This window comes from Eptatretus burgeri, chromosome 4 (assembly GCF_056783735.1).
Source record: "Eptatretus burgeri isolate ZD-2024b chromosome 4, Ebu_testis_v1, whole genome shotgun sequence".
Classification (NCBI taxonomy): Eukaryota; Metazoa; Chordata; class Myxini; order Myxiniformes; family Myxinidae; genus Eptatretus; species Eptatretus burgeri.
In genome coordinates, this window is record NC_140964.1 from 117,670,703 (window position 1) to 117,685,990 (window position 15,288).

General features: G+C 38.7%; 1 long non-coding RNA gene and 1 pseudogene across 2 annotated transcripts in view; both read left to right on the forward strand.

The window, feature by feature from the left end:
• The first annotated feature begins 267 nt into the window (after nucleotides 1-267).
• Nucleotides 268-15,288, forward strand: part of LOC147028954 (uncharacterized) — a 65,890-nt pseudogene continuing 50,869 nt past the window's right edge. Inside the window, exons 1-3 of the transcript XR_015057781.1 lie at nucleotides 268-403; nucleotides 2,332-2,421; nucleotides 4,578-5,010. The product of XR_015057781.1 is annotated as an uncharacterized LOC147028954 (transcript). The remainder of the gene's footprint in view (nucleotides 404-2,331; nucleotides 2,422-4,577; nucleotides 5,011-15,288) is intronic.
• On the forward strand, nucleotides 8,720-10,159 carry LOC147028955 (uncharacterized). Its single transcript, XR_015057782.1, has 4 exons — nucleotides 8,720-9,082; nucleotides 9,240-9,398; nucleotides 9,646-9,703; nucleotides 9,993-10,159. It is a non-coding gene; the product is annotated as an uncharacterized LOC147028955 (long non-coding RNA).

Here is a 15,288-nt window from a genome sequence, read left to right on the forward strand (position 1 = left end):
CCCTCCAACCATCTCGTCAGTGAATGATTGAACAGTAACAGAACGAAAGGTAATCCTAAAGAGGTATCACTCGTGCACCATGAATATTGAATGGGAGTGGTAAAATGGCCGATCTGTCGCTTCAGTAGTGGTCACGTGACACCAATGAGCAGATCAGTGATTGAAAGGACAATTAAAGTGATTACGAGGAGGAAGAAGAATCACGTGTTTTTAGCGGAAGTACGATGAAGGACTTCCGGGTTGATCTTCCTGTGACCCTTGGTCAGCAACAACAACGTGCTCATTGTGGTCGGGCCGGAATTAACTGATCGGAAGAAACATTTTCGGAATTCTTATTTAATTCTGAGAAAGATATTTAAATATTAAATAAATAATTTTCTGTTCCTTGATGACGTCGATGAAGGTAAGTTAAAGGAGTTTTTATTCAATGTTTGTTGAGGGATTTGATTGTTGATTGTATGACGAGGTGTTTTTCACTCCCTTTGTTTTATTCACTCCATTGTTTTATATCGGATCATGACTAAACTTACAACGACGATGAAACCTCATTCTTCCTTTTAACTACAAAACGATCAGAAACCTTTTATCATTCACTTGTACATCTCATTTGATCTCGAAATGACGACGTGTAACAAGGGTACGAGGAACCATTGTAAACCGCTCCTTCCCACTTCCACACACAGGCCATGCATGACGTCATCGCCGGGCGCTGAAGGGAGGGAGGGCTTCGTTTAAACTCCGTTTGTTTGTTTTATTGTTTGTTTGTTAATTGCTGGAATCCTTCGGATTTCAGCAATTATGTTGGTTGGTTGTTTGTGTCATTCTGTGTGTCTGTATATCTGTTGGGTGGTCGCTGGAGTACCCTTATTCTCAGGTTTTCCATCTGTCTGTATGTCTGTCTGTTTGTTTGTATGTAATGGATAGCTCTGGAGGCCAATGGAGTAAACCGATTTTGATGAAACATGACAGGTAGGTTCATAGCACGATATAGTTGTTTGCTTTTGAGCACCGTTGCTGTGGACGCCACCGTTGCCTAGCAACGGGACTTTGAAATTTTTGAAAAAATCAGAAAAAAATTTTTTTTTCGAAAATCAAAAATCGGCTTCCACGCTTTTATACGCACTATAATCAACCTCTTTGTCAAACGTTTTCAGCCCGATCCGTCAAAAACTGTATGACTAGTATGCAATAGTCTAGCGACCACCCATGTCGCCTTCCGGCTTGTCTGTTTATTTGTGTGTTTGTTTACCCTGTAGCAGCCACACCGTTTCAGCGATCATGATCAAACTGTGTACAGACGTCAGCCATGGTCCAACTTAGACACTTGTCGATTTTGGTGAATCTAGGTCAAAGGTCAAGGTCACCAAAAAACCGAAATTCTTATTTTCGCAATAACGTCCGCTAAGATGGTCGTATCGACTTCTAACCAAATCCAAAATGTGCATCTTCCAATTCTGCATCCAACCATATGTCTCATTGGTGTCACATAAACACCATTCTTAGCGGTCGGGGGTCGAATGTCAGGGGGATCGGGTCAAAAATTTCAAATTGTGATTAAAAACGCCATTTCAAGTCCGATTGACTCCCAAGTTATGATCATGACCAAATTTAGTGCTATGAACAGTAGCAATATCGACTTATACGAACCAAATTGATTTCCAGGTTTTTGTTTTTTTCAGAGATCATGGAGATATGACAAAGTTATTCCGGCAATTCCTTGCTCAACGAGCAATTTCATTTTTTTATTGTTTGTTTGTTTGTCCGGGCGCTGAAGGGAGGGAGTCAGGGAGTACTTCGTTTTCATTCCTTGCAAGATTGAAGATTTTTCAAGTGTATTAGTCAGTCGATTTTCTTATTCTCTCTGTCTGTCTGTTTGTTTGTCATCTACAAGTCACAATTTTAAACCGAACTTCATGAAACTTCATCACATGGTAGAGTTTGTCCTGAGGAAGAAGCCTGTTGTTGTTGAGGTCAAAAGGTCAACAACTTCGGTGGGATTTCTAAATTCCTTTGTTTTCATCTCATTGACTTGAAATTTGAAGAGGATTTATCTTTCATGCCAATTAATTCAAACAATAAATTCTTCTTAAGGTCAACTTCGACCAAAAGGTCAATATATGCCCAAGGTCAACAACTAAGGTGGGTTTTCTAAAATCCTTAATTTTCATCCATTTGACTTGAAATTTGAAGAGGATTTATACTCCAGGCCACTGAATTCAACCACCAATTATTTTTGAGGTCAAATTTGTTTTATGGATTTTGCAAATATCGTGCTCAGCACGACGACTTCTTCTTGTCTGTCTGTCTGTATTTTTCTTTGTTTGTCCGCAGAGAACTTTCGTGTTTTTATCCACAACCGCTTATCGGATTGCGATGACATTTTCACCATTGGTGCGACTACTCACATGGGATGTGTTAATGGTAATTATTACATCGAATGTCACGTGGTGTGGAAGCCATGTTGGAAAAACAGAAAAACTTTGAACCTCAATCTCTGAAACCACACCAATGAAAAAATTGAAACTTGGCCCATATAATAGGAAAGTCCTTCTCATGGGGAATGAGTGATTTTATTTTATTTTATTATTCTTTTCAATGACGTCATCAGTGCCTTCGTTATGATGTCATAATTGCATATGTAGAACGCTACATCCGTTCAGGATGAAAATCTTTGAGGGTCATTCTTGGGATAAAATGGTCCACAAATATTCTTTGATGCCATCATCGGTAGCGTCATTTGGCAGCCAGATTGTTTTTTTGTTTGTTTGTTTTTAAACCTTCAAAAATCTTCTTCTTTGAAATGGCTTAACAGATTGTGTTGAAACTTCACACACATGACTGCCTATCAATGAGGAATAATAGGTTCACACATATGACATCATAGGTCACATGGTTTGGCAACCATATTGTATCTTCCCTGGAACATAAAAAATCATCTTCTCCAGAACAGCTGGACAGATCGAGGGGAAACTTCAAATAAATGTTCCCCAAGACGTGGGTATACAAGGTTTTAAAGGAATATTTGATGTCACATGGTTTGGCTGCCATATTGGATTGAAGAAAATATTAAATGCTTTCTCTGGAACTGCTGAATCAATCGATGTGAAACTTCACAATTGTGATCTCGAAGTTATGGGAATATAGGTTTAAAATTTCAACTTGATCGGACACATGGTCTGGGAGGCAGAATTATTTAATTTTTTGGATGTTGGGTTTTTTGTTTTTTTGTTCATCTGTCTATAATTCCAGCAATCTGTGTGTGTGTGTGTGTGTGTGTGTGTGTGTGTGTGTGTGTGTGTGTGTGTGTGTGTGTGTGTGTCTGCGACCGCCGTTTCTCCACAACCACTGGTCCTATCTAATTGAAACTTGCCAGGAATATTGTGGGGGACACGCGGATGTGCCTTTTCAAGGTTTGATATTAATCGGACAAGCAGTTCCTAAGTTACGGCCATTTATTTGCCAACCAATGACAGGACATGGTGCTATAACATCACGAATGACGTCACAATTGTTCCTTTTTTTTCTTTTTTTTTTGCACGTACGGCCACGCACCTATGGGCACGCACATACGGGCCCACACCTACGGGCACACACCTACGGGCACGCACCTACGGCCCGCACTAGTTATTCTAATTTTTTTAAAATAAGGCTCACTTGGCTGTTCCTAGATTGGTTTGATGGAAGAGGAGTAGCAGCTGAAATGTGAATCCTATCCAGGTTCCTCCTGATGACTTCATCTTTTTATTTTTGCTTGTTTGGGTTCCTTCTGATTTCTCCAGTGCTGGGCTGTACCTATTTGGTCTTCCATTTGAATTGAATTGAATTTATTTTCATCCCATTCTAAATTCAGTTGATTAATATTAAACATCATGGGTCAGGATCAGGTGTCCGATCAAAGCAGGGTTGCATCAAAGCGAGACCTCTTGGTACCCGGTCATCACTGCCAGCAGTTATAAAGTGGCAGTTCTAATTATGTCTGTCATTAATTACATAACACACCAGTACAAAAACACCACACAAAACTACACCATCACCACACAACACACGACACAATACAAGTTCTGGCGAGGGTCTGCAATCTGATTGCTCTTTTTCTTGTACATTTTTGGTTCTTCCATTTTGTTTGTAGTGTCTCCTGGTTGCATTATTGCTGTGAGTGTTGCTGTGCCACTGATGTAGTGCTTCCAGTAAATTAGAGAAGAACTTTGGGATTTGCCAGCGTGCCAGTGATAGCACGCACCTCCTCTTTGTGAAAGATGCCGTGGGATCTCTAATGTCCACCAAATACTGTGTGAGGGGATGCCCAATTGAACGTTCATCTGAAGGACGGCACACACATTGATCCCTTTCCCTATCTGTGAAACACCACGGTGACAGTTTATAGCCAAGTCGGGATTCAAACCCAAGCTAGCTAAACAACTCGTGGGCAAGTATGCCTACCTCAAGGCTATCCTATCAGCCCACGTGGGGTGAGCAAACTGGCTTCAAAACCCGGTATTGATTGGATAAAATACAGAGTGAAGAAAATAACATGTATATCCTTTCCTTTATTAACATAAGCATTGTGTCCTTGCCAGGTCATTGGTGAAATGGACAACTTCTTGGAATGGCTCCAATCACAAGGTCTGAGAGCAGAAACGGCCCAAGCAGTGATCAGTGTACTTGGAATTGAGAATCGGAAGGTTCTTCGAGCTTGTACAGACTCAGATTCATTGCGAACAGAGCTCCTCTCTCTCGCCAAAGATAAATTGAAATTTGCAATGTATGCTGACTTCTGTAAATTTGTGAAATCTTTTTTGAAGCTACAGGTTGTCCAGCTTGCAGGGTCTTCTCTGTTGGGAAGTCTGTTCGTCAACTTAGAGAATGTTATTCGGGAACTTTCCAGTTTCTGTGAAAAGTTTATTGGATTCCAAAATGTGCAGCTGGAAAACGTTCCTGGTTTCCGGGGAATCAGTTTCAGTGATGTCTGCAAACTCTACAATCCAGATGATGGATTAACACCTAAGTCTGGTAGGTCACTATTTTGTACATCTGAGAATGTCAAGAAATACGTTGATGTTCAACCATTAATGTTTTTTTTTTTTCTGTAACTTATGGAATCTCTTTTGGAACAATTTTTTGTTGGCAAAAACGTTTATATTCTCGATTATACAAAGTCAATGTTTTTTTTTTTCTTCTGAATCATTAAATTCCAAAGTTTGCCATGTTTAACAGCACATTTAAGTTGTCCGCATGTGGGAAGTAGTTTGTTTACCCTTCATATAGGCATGGAGAGTGTGAGGGACATCCTATGGGAGAAAGGATTCTGTTAAACAGATAATGTCTTGGCTGCAAGCTTCAGCCTGGATTGAGAGGTCTGTCAGGATGGAGCGGAGGCCTCAGATGTTTGAGGGACAGGTGAGATGGTGTTGGGAGGCTTGGCGGGTGAAGGACTGGGTTGGGTGAGGGGGGGGGGTGGTCGGCTGAGAAGGTGCGGGTGGGAGGAGGTGGAATGTGTGGAATGTTGGAGGGGTGAGATGAGGGTTAACCTGAGAGGGGCAGGATGAGTGGGTAGATGAGGATGGGGTGAGAGGGATATTGAAGAGGGAGACATGTGGAAGGATGTGGGCTTGTAGTCAATGTTTGAAAGGGCACTGACATGGAGGGGTTTGACACTGCAAAATATGGTGAATGATATTGGATTGTTATGTGCAGACAACCTATGCAAACAATTTCCCAAGATTCCCACATTTAACTTTCTGAGATAAACATTGTAGCATGTGTGGATGAAATTTTTGTTCAAGGTACGGAGAAAGGTTGAGCTGTAGCAACCAGAGGATGGATGACAGAACCAGCGTTTCCGTGAGATATGTTTGCAAAATATAGCATTGCTGAAGAAGAAGAGGAGGAATAAAAGATCATGATGTAGAACACGTGGATTGCTGATGTCAAAAAAGGGAAGATAAGCATTTCAAAAGCTTTTAAAGAAACAAGCGTTTTCTTTAATGGGTGTAACACTTGAGGGTTGTGGGGGGTGGGTAGAGTGTTGGGGGGTGTTTATCCAAATGTTGCAGAGTGTTGTCGAGGTGTGTGGGTGTGGGTATTTCCAATAGAGTGCCGAAATGCAAGGAGTCGCGACAGTTTTCAGTTGGAAGCCATTTTGTATCCACCGAGTGCGGCGCACCGAACCTGTGCCAATTTCACATGAAGCGGAATGTGTTCGTTTTCTAATCAAGCTGTCTTTCTGTGCACGCGAAACTTATTAGCCGTTTTTACAGCCATTTTTCCCTGCTGTGCAGGGGTTAGCTTTTCTTGAGGCAATGTTTTTATAGCCGGATGCCCTTCCTGATGCCAACCCTGGTCGCCTCTTTCGACACACAGGGATATGGTACACCTATTCTAACCGGGGCATACACCAGGACCAGTACACTGGTACTCATTTCGCCGACCTCGGAAGGATGACAGGCTGAGTCAACCCCCTGGTGTTAATTCAGCAGCCAACGGGGCTTGAACTCAGGACCTTAGAATCCCAAGCCAGCCACCCTAACCACTAAGCCAACACCAGGCTCGCTGTGCACGCAAAACGAAGATTTATATTACTTATGCTTTTTTTTGTTCATCCAACATGTCAGAATAACCATATACAATTAAGCAGAATTGATTTAACCTTAAAACATATCACAGAAACCGAAGCAAAATGAAGTGTAGTGCCCGAGTAAAGGTTCATATTGATTTCCTGATTAGCGGTAGACAGACTGTAAAAGTAGAATAAACACATCTGTATTGACAGATGGAATGGAAAAATTTGAAATGCAGAAGAAAAAAGTGAAAATAGAAATGGGGGCATGCCGTCCATGCCAAAATTTCATACCATCACGGAAGTCGAGAATTTGAGAAGATAACAACAGAGTGAAAAATAAAGAGTGAAAGCTTGAGCTGATTAATTGATTGATTGTATACTCTCCCAGAAGGCAGGTCCTTGGCTACTTGGCAAGGCTGATACTGGGTGGTTTGCCATTACTTTCCCTGCTCTTCATTTCTTTTATCATACTGTCAACTTCTCATTAAGTGCTGTGCCACTGAAAACATCCATGCAGTGATTGTAATCCTTTATTGTTTTCTATTTTCATTTAGTCTCATCTTTCATAATTTCCCTTTTCAAAAAGCTCGTTACCTCTGTCACTGAATGTGAAGGAGGTTATGTTTTCACCCCTCTCTGTCTGTTTGTCTGTCTGTCTGTCTGTCTGACTGTGTGCAAGATATCTCAAAAAGTTGTGGACGGATCCAGATTAAATTTGGTTGGCAGGTTCGTTCTCTGACAAAGATGAACTGATTAGATTTTGGTGAAGATCTGGATTCAGATCCGACTACTGGAATTTTTAAAAGTGATTCTTCACCATTGATGGATCTGACCAAAAATGATATATTTCACGACATCTCAAAAAGTTGTGTACGGATTCGGATGAAACTCGGTGGACACATTGGGTGTGTGATGAGGAAGAAATGTTTCGATTTTGGTGAAGATCCAAGTCCGGATCTGGATATGAGAATTATTTAATTTTTATTTTTAAATGGATTCTTCACCATTGAGAGACATGGCCAAAAGCGATTATAAAGCATGATATTTCAAAAATGTATTGGGCCTGATATGTTCTCCTGGATCAGGCATGATGTTGCAGAGGTATGCGCTGTTCCGAGTGCCCTTCTAATTAATACATGCTTAAACATGATCATCTAATTCCATTGCATCCACACTAGTAGGGTAAGAATACTGGTTCTGGCTCACTTTTCCCCATGTAAATGAATGGGGGATTTTCAGCCATGAAATTTTTCTTTTTTTTCCCCTAAAAAATAAATCCCCTTTTTAGCCCAAGGTATATTTATTTGTCTCCCCTTTTAACCTGGAGCCTGGTGTTGGCTTAGTGGTTAGGGTGGCGGCTTGGGATCCCAGGGTCCTGAGTTCAAATCCCGTTGGCTGCTGAATTAACACCAGGGGGTTGACTCAGCCTGCCATCCTTCCGAGGTCGGCGAAATGAGTGCCAGTGTACTGGTCCCGGTGTATGCCCCGGTTAGAATAGGTGTACCATATCCCTGTGTGTCGTAAGAGGCGACCAGGGTTGGTGTCAGGAAGGGCATCCGGCCATAAAACATTGCCTCAAGAAAAAGCCAAACCCCTGCACAGCAGGGAAAAATGGCTGTAAAAATGGCCATTTTTTTTATTTCCCCTTTTAACCTAGGCGCTCTCTATTCAAATAGCCCATACAACAAGATAAAGATTTGTTAAAGGTGATTCTAAAGAAATATCTGAAACGCCTAAGCCCCGGGACACTCTTTATCAAATAACCCATACAACAAGATAAAGATTTGTTAAAGGTGATTCGAAAGAAATATCTGAAACGTCTAAGCCTCGGGGCACTCTTTATCAAATAACCAATGCATATTGTTTAGCTCACTCATTGAACCTATAAACATTTGTTCATTCTCAAATTCCTTCAATAGTTTAATTTTCTTTGCACAATAATCCCCATCTAAAATATTGAAAAACAAAACATTTGAATCTTTATATTTTTTAAGATACCCCTTTTGTGCCATTACGAAATGATAAACTTCTCTTAATGATCTCATCTGGCCACCGCCCGAGTTGCAAATCATTTTTGTACATAAACCATGCCAGCAAAAAGTTTTGTTTCAAATGTTTTCAGTTCATGCCGTGAAAATGAGGAAGTGTTTTTGACACGGCCGTGCTGTGTGAATGAGGAAGTGGTTTTGGACTGTCATGCTGTGAAAAAATAGGAACTATTCTGTGAGACAAGGTCTCGTGTTTATATTTTATCTCAGAACACGAACTGAAAACATTTGAATCAAAACTTTTATGGCGTGGTTTATGTCCAAAAATGATTTGCAACTCGGGCGGTGGCCAGATGAGATCATTAAGAGAAGCTTGTCATTTCCTGTGCCCACACCCAATGATTAAGCAATCTCCTCATCGTTGCTTTATAAGCGGTTCGCCAGACAAAGTTTCTGCCAGACGGGATTTTCATTTTTACAACTGAGGCATGGACGATATTTCTTCCGATGAAGCCAACAGCCCACTACAGAGTTGGTAAGTTTGTGTATGCTTTTCTCTTTGAACGATGAAGCAAATGATTATTAATTAAATCATGATAATTCTGATATATATATATATATATATATATATATATATATATATATATATATATATATATATATATATATATATATTTTTTTTTCCCTGACAGGGCATTGGAAGAAATTGAGTTTACATATCACGACGTGGTTCATGAAATTAATACTCTTATTGAAGAGATCAATGATTTTAGAAGAGAATTGAAAGACATTTACAATGAGTGGCATGAAGTCTTATCACGTCCTCTCATCTCGAAGGAATTAAACCAATGGTGAGACACGTGTGTGTGCCTCTCTATCTGTCTGTCTTTCTACCTACCTCTCTCTGCTCTTATTGAAGAGGCCAATGATTTATAATGACTGGTCTCTGATCTCGAATGAATTAAACCAATGGTGAGGCACGTGTGTGTGTGTCTATGTGTGTGTGTATGTGTGTGTGTGTGCGTGTGTGTGTGTGTGTGTTGCTTTCCCTGTCTGTCTCTTCATCTATACCCTTGACTTATTTTTTTTTTTTTTCAGCACTATCGCACAACATCAGCTGTTGAAGCAATCTTGTACAACACATGATTTTCTGGAGGTAAATATTTCTGAATTATTATTAATATCACTCGTACAACACATGATTTTCTGGAGGTAGATATTTCTGAATTATTATTAATATCACTCTCTCTTTAGAATGTCGCCTTATGTTGGTTGCATCATTAGTTTGGACGTGGTTTTGTCAGTACACTGGAATTCATTTTATTGACCTTGAAAGGATGACAGGCTCCTGGTGTGTTAATTCAGTGGTCAACGAGGCTTATTCATATTACCATGTAATTATCTTTATAGAACCTAATTATTATCCACTTTTTGTTTCAAAACAGAATATGGTGTCTGAGTTTCGAAATCACAAGACATCTGAAGAAGATTGCTGGGAAAGATTGTACATTCTCGCAAATGAATATTTAATATTTTCAATATTAATAAATGATATTTGTTTTGTTTACAATTACTTGATTCTGAATTACAAGAAAAGAATAAAAGAGATGTAGAGGAGGGGGGGGTTGGGGGGAGGGGGGAAGGTGCGCTCCCCCAATGACCCATCACCCCTCATCCCATCCCTCCCCTCCCCATGTGTGTGTGTGGGGAAGGGTGGGGGTGGGATGAGGGAGGTGGTGGGTCAAAGGTGGGGGCGCACAGGGGGACGGGGGGTGGGGCTTGTGTGGGCGGGGCTTGTGTGGGCGGGGCTTCGGTGGGGGCTTGTGTGGGTGGGGTGTGTGTGGGTGGGGCTTGTGTGCGTGGGGCTTGTGTGGGAGGGGATTTATGTGGGTGGTGCTTGTGTGGGATGGGTTTATGTGTGTGGAGTTTTTGTGTGGAGCTTGTGTAGGCAGGGCTTATGTGGGAGGGGTTTATGTGGGCAGGGTTTATATGGGCAGGGGTTTATGTGGGTGGAGCTTGTGTGGGAGGGGTGAATGTGGATGAGGCTTATGTGGATGAGGTTTGTGTGGATAAATGGATGGGTGGAGAGATGGGGGGATGGGTGGATGAGTGGAGCTTGTGTGGATGGGTGGATAATTTTTTAATTAAATAAACATGTTGTGTGTGTGGGGAACTAATTAACTAATCACTAATTATGTGAATATGATGAATATGGGTGGAGCTTGTGTGGGGTTTGTGTGTGTGGAGCTTTTGTGTGGAGTTTTTGTGTGGAGGTTGTGTGGAGCTTGTGTGGGGTTTGTGTGGGGTTTGTGTGGGCGGGGCTTCGGTGGGAGGGGCGTGTGTGGGCGGAGTCAAAAAGGGGCGGAGTCAAAAATTTCAATTTATTGGAGCTTGTGCCGGGGTGTGTGGTGGGGTTTGTGTGGGGTTTGTGTGGGCGGGGCTTGTGTGGGCGGGGGCTTGTGTGGGTGGAGCCAAAAAGGGGCGGAGTCAAAAAATTTCAATTTATCTTTGTCTTTTGTAATTCCTGTGAATAAAATGAACCTAAAATCTCTTCCCCTTCCAAATCATATATCTTATAAGTCCAAGGAACCGTATCTATTACATCAACAATTTTAAAAAGCTCGTTGGTCCATCTTTTCGTATAACCTTTTTCAAAATGAGATTTCCACCTATATATTCTTACGATATCACCAACTTTGAACTTAGGTTTTCTGACATTAATCTCTTTTTCATATTTTAATTTTGTAAATGTTTCTGATGGTTTCATATTTGTTGCCGTGTGAATCGTGTCATTATACTTATCCACAATATCCTGAATAAAAGATGACCATTGTTGTGAACCGAGTTGTGTGAATTTTTTATATAGTCTCTCTTTTAAGGTACGATTAAAATGTTCAACAACAACTGCCTTCCCTTCATTAAAGGTACTGTATAATGTAATGCTGTTATTTTTTAGAAAATTCATAAATATCTTGTTATAAAACTCTCTACCCTCATCAGTCCACAATTTTTTAGGTTTTCTCTTACTTTTATTAAATATCTGTTGAAAAGCTAACATAAGAGTATTACCTGTTTTGTTTTTTAAAGGGACAACCCACACATATCTACTCCTCAAATCAATAACGGTTAAAGCATACTTGTACCACTTATCATTATTGAGTTCAATCAAATCAGCAGACCAGATATAATCTACTTCCTTGGAATAAACTTTCCTTCTCTGAAACTTTGTGAATATTGGTTTATGTAATTCATCAGCTAATTGCTCTTCAATCTTAATGACATCATTCGAGCTTACAAGTTTTTTGAATTTCCAAGTCCAAGTTTCAATTTAGCACTGATCATCTTCTTCACAATGAACCGATCAACTTTTTCTCTCAAGGTTGGATTTTGTATCAGAGACAAATTATACAACATTTCTCTATCGGCTTCATGCTTTTCTTCCAACGTTGTGGTATTCCCATAATCAATATCGTGTCTCATGCACACTTCATCAACTCTATTGATAGGCTTACTCCAGGATTTAGGATTGTCTGCCTCATCTAATCTTTTATCCAAGTTTGTGCCTGGACCACAGAAAGAATACCCTGGAAGATGTAATTCCCCTGGTATTCCAGTAGTTGTAAATTTACTTCCTGATAAAAACTTTTGTATATCTCCTCCTAGTTTGTGTTGGGAGATAAATTGATTTTTTTTTGAACCACACACCGAACATATACCTTTTTGTATAACCCTGTTATTTTTACTTTTAATATATGAAATATTTTTAGTATTAGTTTTCTTTTTACATTTGAGACAATAACTCATTTATTTATGAGAAAAATTCCTGCAGAGTGCAAAAACCTTTTTAGTTTCCAACATGCACATTTGAATCTTAATTTTTAAAACATAAAGAATCCTGAGAAATGCCTTCACTCTCTCCCCCATTTATTTAAGAAAAAAAATAAAAATGAAAAACTTGAATTAAAATACATGTCTTCTCGATGTCAATAGTCTTGTCGAAAGTATTGTAAATAGACTTATCAATTCTTTGTTTTCCTCCTCGGTGGGTTGAGTTATTTTCTGTAATACCCCTATTCTTTTTTGAATCTCACTGGTTTCCATATTTTGATATTTATTCATTCACTCTCTTTCCTCCCTCTCCTCCCTCTCTCTCTTCTCTCTTTCCTCCCTCTCTCTCTTCTCCCTTTCATCCCTCTCTCTCTCTTCTCTCTTTCCTCCTTCTCTTTCTTCTCCCTCTCCTCCTTCTCTCTCTTCTCCTTTTCCTCCTCTTCCCTCTCTTCTTCAACTCCTTCCTCATCCCTTACTATCCTTGAATCGCTTACACCCCATAGAATATTATACATATATTCATCAGGATTTCTTGTTATTCCTGTATCCAAAATAATTTTTTTTACAACAGGAAACCAATAAAATTTCTTTTGAATTTCTAAAAGAGCCTTACCTTTTCTTAACTTTATAATTTTTTCATTATTTAACATTCTAATTAAATCTAAAGTTGTCGGTTTATCAACATCAGCATAATGCCAATCTTTTATTGAAAATACCTCATTCTTATGTTGTAGAACTTATTTATTAAAATACCGAATACCCTTTTCTTGAAGGTATGCTTGAACACAGAAATGATAATTTTCTTGAAGCCTTCTTGCTGTCATTTATGTATTAGAAATATATGTTAGAATAATATTATGGCACGAAACACCTCCCCATCTTCCCATAGTTAAATCATTTTGTATTTCCTTACTTATTATATATAATCCTGTTTTTTCTGTTTTCATGAGATAAACAAGGGCAAAACCATTATTATATTTACCCTTATTAAATTCTTTTATTTGTTGTTTACTAATCGTAGCCCCACAAAACTCATTCTCGATACCAAGTGGATAATATTCTTCCTTACGAGACTGATTTAATTGTTCCAGGTCTTCGAGGTTAATTTTAAATGACCAATTATACCCTAAATCATTCATATCATACCCCCATTGTTCTATTCTCATACAAACGATACGCCCTTCTTTATAAAAATTTATTTTAATTCGAACTGTGAATTCTGTATGACCTGGAGATAATATCAACACTTCTGTATCTTTGGAATACACAGCCGTTTTATTTAAGTATATATATTGTGATAAATCACTTAATCTCACCAAGTCATTCGCTTCAGTTGGGATTGGATAATTTTTTAATTTATAAGCATTTTTCATGTTAATATTTTTGGTTATATTATATTTATGTCGTTCAGCCTGTGCCTTTGTGTAATAATTTGATAAATCAATATCCAGTTCTTGAGATACACCAAAGATAGAACCATCTTTACCAACATAAGTCATTTATATTAGATTAAAAATAATATCATAAATTTTTTTATTTTTGTTGAGTTGAAATAACACATATAGGCATAATTGACCACAACACTTGGATTTTAATTCTTGGACTTGAAATGTTTGATAAACACCATTCTGTAAGAATTTTATGACTTCAACAGGTGGCGGAAGACCAAAACTATCAAAATAATATTTGTCTTGACTATTAAAAATACAAACCCAATGAGAACCGTTCCCATTATTATCTTCTAAGTTCATAATAATATTCTTTGTATGTTTTGGCACATTTGTTAATTCATCTCTCATACAAATAACCACATTATGAATTTTTAATTTCTTACAATATTTGACAAGTTGTAAATTTGATGTTGTATTCTTTCCAAATTCTTTCAACCACTCATCAATGCCCATTTATTTATTAGAAAGATATAATCCATTACCCCTTTTAGTTAATTTTACTTTTAGTTAATTTTTCTCCAACTCTTTGTTATGTCTTTCCAATTCTTTTTGAGCCTGGAGTTGAGCCTTCCTTTCGTTGGCAGTTTTCACCGCTGTTGAAATACCACCCGTCAATGCTCCAACCGCACTTAAACCAGCAAATAAAGGAATTAGAAATGGGAGAAATCCTCCACTCGTCTCTCTTATTGAATATTTTTTCAACATTGGTTTTGTCATTTTAATTTTAAGTGAGCCAGTGTCATTCAAGATTTTAACCTGTTCTCTTGTGAGAAAAACATCAATTCTTACTGCTCCTTTTCTCTGAATTGTATTAACGTTAATCGTACAAGGCTTTTGATTTTGAACACAAGATGATAGTTTATGAAGATTGATTTGATTAACATATACCCCAGTTGGTACTTTGCCACTCATTTATTTAACAAAAAATTATGTGAGACTAATCATCACACCATTATCTGTATTAATCTGCAATTCTGTTTCTTCCAAAAGCAAACAATATGTATCAACTTCTTCACTCTCTCCTCTTTCAATGTATAGGGAAGTATCCACTCGATTAGACTTTATAGTTTCCTTTTGAGCGCTCAGGTCAAACGCATAGATTGTATACAAACTTTTAAATGCTGTCATATCCAAAATAGGTTCTTTATTTCCATTACTTTCACACACCTTTTGGTAAGACTTGTATGCTTCAGCAAAATCATTTTTTCCCAATTAATTTCCAATCTATCTCGTGGGTAAAATGTTCCATCTAGAGAAACGCGAAGTTGTTTCACCTTAGCATTATCACTCAATGCATTATTCTTATCAGTCGCAGTATCACCATCTGGCTTTTTAAAAATGATCCACAGATATCGTGGCTTTCCTTCCAGAACACCCAAATTCCACGTGTAAGTAGTTTGATTGAGTTTAACGTGTTGACATCTTCTTTTGAGGTATGATACACTGAGTGGTTTCTTTGAGT